At 41.6% G+C, this 6,000-nt stretch overlaps 1 protein-coding gene across 1 annotated transcript in view; it reads right to left on the reverse strand.

Moving 5' to 3' along the window:
- Positions 1-5,321, reverse strand: part of TRDN (triadin) — a 301,086-nt gene extending 295,765 nt beyond the window's left edge. Inside the window, exon 1 of the mRNA XM_067546684.1 lies at positions 5,265-5,321. The gene's annotated coding sequence lies outside the window, so the exon portion shown is untranslated. The remainder of the gene's footprint in view (positions 1-5,264) is intronic.
- Between the last annotated feature and the right edge of the window lie 679 nt (positions 5,322-6,000).

Below are 6,000 nucleotides of genomic sequence, written 5' to 3' on the forward strand. Positions count from 1 at the left end.
TGGGGAGTATTGGATGGAGATGATCAGCCCTCAGAAGTTGTTCCCTCCTGCACTCAGTCTAGCAAAGCAGATAAACCACACAAGGGACTAGGGGCTGCTTTATGCTCCTAACTAAATAACCCAGCTTAGGGTGAGGCTAGAATTCACTGCGTTCTAGTGGTTCTTAGCCAACAGTGGTCCCTAAGGAACCATTCCTGTTGGCATAATTTGTAACAGCATTTGGTCAGTCCTATGACTAGGGGATTTGGATGTATATAATAATAGAATTATACAACCCCTTTGGAAAGGTAAATACCCCTTCCCATTTGAAATAGGTATCAGCATCTGTCAGAGGGTGGTCCTCTGAGTACATTTTCTCAACCTAAGTATAGACATCATCCATTCCAGGTCACTTCCACCATGCTTTATTATAGCATTCTAGCAGACCTTTGCCTGTAGTACTATTTGTATATTTACAAGTACCAGTCAACGCCCCCTCTTACTTCTGGGGAGAAAGGAAGTGGTGCTAGCTCTTCATTCCCCTCTCCCCACTTCCTTCCTCTCTATTTATGCACTGCCAGCAGCTGGCATTGCTCCCCCTTGCTAATTAGCCTTTCAGCTGTGGCCCTACTTGTTAACTGATCCTCTACTTAGGTTCAAATTAACCTAGATTGGTGAGGATGTGAATGACAGGGTACTGAGTCAGCCTGACTTAGAACCTCTGTCACAGTATCCATGTTCATGAAGATGTTGCATGACATTTAGTGGAGAATAATTTGAGCTGCATAGTGCCCTTATTATATGAGATTTTTAAAATAACAGTGTTAGTAGTAAATATTCTGAAATACTGTACTATGTCTAATTCATTCACCTGTTAATGTTACAAATGCTATTGAAATGCTTGTTGCTGCTGTGGCCCAGATCTTGGGGAGGCTACCTTTGCATCCTCCCAATTCTGGGTTGCGCTGGGTTCTGAAATAGCCACTGGTATAATTTAGGCAGCCCTGGCAGGTGGACTAAATTACTGCAGCCCATCCCCATCAATCCCAACAGCATTTAATGCTACAGCCTCAACATTCCCATTGCCCATCTACATTGGGACTTGCAAAGGGGTGCTTGAAATACAACTGTCTTCCTCAGTTACTGCACCGCAGAAATTCTCTCCCTGCTGGATTTCAGGCTTTTAGAGCTCCTTTATACTGCTGCAGCCCTATGCCCCAAATAAAAGAGGAATGGAGGTGGGAAATTCACTCCAAATAGCTAAACATCTATTCTTTTTTCCTGTCTGTTTTGCTTTGCTGAATTTTCTTTTCTCTTGCTGCATGAAAAGAGTACCATTCATAGCATTGGAATATATCCCCAATAATTTGCTTTCATAGTAATTAAATAGCTTAGCTTTTCTGTGGTATGATATCACTTATATATTCATATATTGACCCACACATTGTCAGGCACCATTAACTCATAATCAATTAAAAAAATTCACGTTCAAATGCATGGAAATCTGGAAGGCTAGGGAAAACATCTGAAGCATGAAAGTTAAAAAAAGAAAAGAAAATGAGAATACAAAAGACTTTGGGAGAAATACATTCACTTTAAATATTAGAAAGGGAAAAATAATTAAGCAATAAGACACAACAGGGAGTGCAATTATCACATGATAAGAATTCCCCTAGGCCTTTCCAAATGGTCTTTAATCCAAGCTATAAATTGCATAATAGTAAAAGCTAAAGACTGATTTTCACATTCATTTTCAGTGTTATCATTGTGCAGTTATTACAGGATGCAATCCTGATAATGTCCATGATGCCCTTCTGCAAAATGAGCAGGATTACAGATAGAAGGACTAAACAATAGGTTTTACAGAGACTGACTGAGAAAATCCATTTTTTTAACCAATCTTGAAATAGGTTTTTAGAACTGGTGTTGCAGAAAATCGCATCAATTTCTTCATACGCAAATTGGAAGAAATGTCTTCTCTCTTTTGAGTTATGTTTATCAGAACATGGTTTAGTGGATAGCATACTAGATGGGGAGTCAGGAGACCTCAGTTCTACCACTGGCTGAATGACCTTTGGCAAGTCAGTTGTCCTCTCTGTGCCTCCATTTCTGCATCATCTCTATTTTGCAGATGCTTACCAGCTTTGTAAAACATTTAGGATCCACTGCAAAAAAGTGCTAGATATAAAAGATATTAGTATAACAACACCGCGTAGGGCTGTTAAGATGTGTAGGATTTCAACTGATTTAGTCAATGTAGTGAGGTAGGTAGAGGAGCTTGGCAACTGGATACGTTGGAGATACTTGTCATTAGAGAGATGTTGGAGGGGGTTATTGCAAACATGGAGGTTCATGGTACTTGTTGCTGATGTAAGACTGGACCGCCAAATTCAACTTTCAAGGTAAGGAGATCATACATACATGATGGGAGGAGGTAATGACAAAATGGGACTCCTCAAAAGTATGGTGCTCTGTGTATCTGTAAGGGGCTATGGGCATGCTGAGGCAATATTATGTACAACTTTATTGCATTCTCCTTCTTCCTCTAGAATAGTTTAACTCTTTGCTGAAGTACAGGCCAAAGTTCTGTCTTTTCAGGCCTTTTCATTACACAATGTTAAACTTCAGGCCTATTGTGTAAGACCCTAATCAATAAGTGTTAATAGTTACCAGCCAATTTCAAAGAAAGTACCAAATAGTTTCTTAATAAAACAAACACTTCATGCTCCCAGAAAACATTGTCTATAGTGAAAAATTTTGTAAACTGCATTTGGATTACTGTGGATGACTCAAGCAAAAAGTTGTTAGATAATCTACTGGTGTTTTTTATACAGATTCTTCCACTTTTTAAGTGTTACATATATTCAACTATAAGGTTTCAACATAACATTCTATAATTCTATACTTTAGCATGCACCTATAAAATCATTCCCTTCTGATCTCCTCTCAGAGATGATTTCTCAGTCTTTATTAGTGTGGTCATAGTATGTCATGCGTGCCGGCCGGATTCTTCGGACCTTAAGTATCAGTAACATGGTCCCTGTGAGGAAGATGGCTGTCTAGTTCCAGACTTCCTCTCTCCCCACATATCAATTCATCTCTATAGTTACTTTCTTAGCGAAATGGCAATAAGTTTTGGTCATCAACATTTAAATTAATTCCCTGGATTAACTTCAAACTGTTGAATATGAATTCCAATGAAAAAATGAAAGGCAACAAAAGACCTAAGCCTGGATTTCTTAAGCAGCTGAAGGGGGAAACCGCAGGGCCACAGCAGAAACCTAGCCCAGGATATTGCGCAGCACTGAAGGAACGCTTCCCAGACTCATTGGATTCAATCTCAAAAAATATACGTGGCCTCTCTAAAGAAGTAAGTGATGTCAAATCCCAAATGGCTCACATGGAAAATGAGCTATAAAAGACGGCCATTGAAACCAGGGAAATTAAAAAAGAAACTGCCTCCTTAAAGCTTAGACTAGAATGAACTGGAAGAAAAAAAGATCTCAAAGAAACAACCTTCACCTCTTGGGCATTGCTAAGGGTCTAGAGTAAAAGGATATTATCAGCTTTATTCAGAATCTGCTCCCTGACTTATTTAAACTGGATCCCACAGCTGCCCCCATTAAATATTAAAAGGATTCATTGAATGCCTGGTACTAGAAGGGAGTCTGACAAGCCCAGACCCACCATCTTCAAACTGCTGAAGTTCAATGATAAGGTAATGTTAATCATACTGCCAGAAAAAACCGAAACCTTTATGTACAAAGGCTATGCAATTTCTTCTTTTCCCCAACTTCTCAGCGGAGCTTCACAAAAAAAAGAGGGTTGCATCCAATGGTGTAAAGCAAATCCTGAGGGGGACCAATGTGAGATACAGCATCAAGTACCCAGCCACCTTCACTCTGGATTTAGTGGGCTTCACAAGATTTTGCAAGAATGGCAGCAGCTCAGTCCTTTGAAATCCTTCGAACCCTGTCAGCAAACAAACAGCCTTGGGACCAGTAGTCCAGCCTTTGTGTCAATAGCTGACCTGTCCCCTACATTGTTGGTGAAACAGAAATCTGTAGCCTGTATCCAAAATGATACAGGGATTGGGATCAGACTATGAAATATCCGTGTGTTGGATCTCTATAAGGCTCTCACTCTATAGGGCACTATCTTCACCCCATAAGCCCAGCTAAATCAGGTAAGAATATATAAACCCTCACCTCACTACATGCTGCCCCATTCTCTTTAACTGAGACAGAATCCCAGTTCAAAGTTGACGTATCACTGACTTGTATTCAAAGTGGTACAGAGATTGGGACCCAGCCCTCATAGCAGACTTATCTTTTGGTCACGTGTGGATCAGCTACGGAACCCATGTTACTGTCTGAAACACCTGTATTTATGAGGGTGACTGGCTGTGCCTTGCCAGGAAGATTACCCACAATGAATGCTTCATGTAAAGTTTCTGAAACAGCGACTGAGCATGGCCAGTAACTGCCACACCATTTTTCTGGATGTTTCTGGGCCCTTCTAGCGGAGTTACCCTGCCCTAAGCAGTACACGTGCAGAAACACAGAGGATTCCAACTAAAATCCCAGTCTCCTCCTCCTTCCTTCTACTTCTCTCCCTTTCTTTGGGCCAAACAAAGTCAAAAGTTGCGATATAAAGCAGGTGGGTTACCTATGGTCATGCTTTCCATATGTCTAAGTGCATATTATCAGGGACAGTCTTTATTCCTTCAAGACACCATAATACTATGAAAGGGTTCAGCAGTCCTGGAGTTATCTCCCTGCTTAGATTTTATGCATGCAGTGACATGAAATAGGTAGTCCCACTTACTTTCTGGAAAGTTCCCTCTCAAACAATTACAGGGAGCTCATTCATGAGGACAATTTTGTCAGATGAACGAAGGCTACTTCTCCCCATTCTAATGTTCCACTTCAGTTGCAGAACAGAAGGCCATCCCCAAGCTATCTTTCACGCATAGTTACAAGTATAGCTGCAATGTAACTGTAACTTGTACCAGATTTTGTCAGCACCAATAAGGACCAGGTTCTGTTTTAGGGGATTCTTTAAAGACTTAACTCACACCAACTTAAGCCCACACCCAGATAGATGGAAAACTGTATACACACCTTTGGGCACCTCTCACAAACACTGAGTCTGAGTTTACAACAAAGATAACTTTGTTGGGGCAGAGAAGAAAGGCAACATAATGAATTTGGGAAAACCAGCAATTAACACCTTCTATGATGTAAGACTCTAACCTCCTAAGGTATTTTAACAGTAGTCCCAACCTCAGTCCTCCTTTGGCCACTGAGAGTGGCTGATGTATTCTGGCCACTTCCTTCCTCACCAACTCCCCAATCACCTTTAGCTGTCCTGTATTGGAGCAGTCCAATTATTCTAGTAGGTCAGTGCTAACTGGGCTCCTCTGGGGCTCTACTCTATTATCTAACCCAGCTGAAGTGATTTCAGCTTTAATTGCTGGGTTGGGAGACCCACACCTGAATCCCTTGGGTAGGTTGCTCCTCCCTCTGAAATTTCAGCCCAAGCTGCCTAGCTCTGCCATTGCTCTGCAATATTGATTTTGCTGAAGGTGCTGCTGCCACTCTGCATAGTCTATCACCTGGGAGAAGCTGTTGGTGGTACCACTGCCACTAAGTTGCTACTATTGCCTTGAAGCTGCTACCTCTCTGCACTGTCTACTGCTCAACAGCCTCAGTTCTTAGGGAGAAATCAGTGGTATCTAGGACAGAGTCCTCACCACCAGAGATGCACTCCCAGTAGCAGACAAGAATACTTTCTCCCCCTCACTCTCTGTCCAGGGTCCCTTCCCCCATGGTGCCTGACAGTATTCCCACTCAGGGTGTCCTCAGGCATAGTCAATGTCAGTGTCTTGTCCTTGTATTTCCTAGCAAAGTCAATAGCATTTCATTGCCCCTAACCTCAAAATTTAACTAAAATGCCCCAAACTGTCACAAAACTGAAATGTAACTGAGGCCTGCCCAGTTCAGTCAAATCCCCTTGCTC

Source organism: Emydura macquarii, unplaced genomic scaffold (assembly GCF_026122565.2).
Source record: "Emydura macquarii macquarii isolate MOO-44397 ecotype Brisbane River unplaced genomic scaffold, CSIRO-AGI_Emac_v2 contig_1146, whole genome shotgun sequence".
Classification (NCBI taxonomy): domain Eukaryota; kingdom Metazoa; phylum Chordata; order Testudines; family Chelidae; genus Emydura; species Emydura macquarii.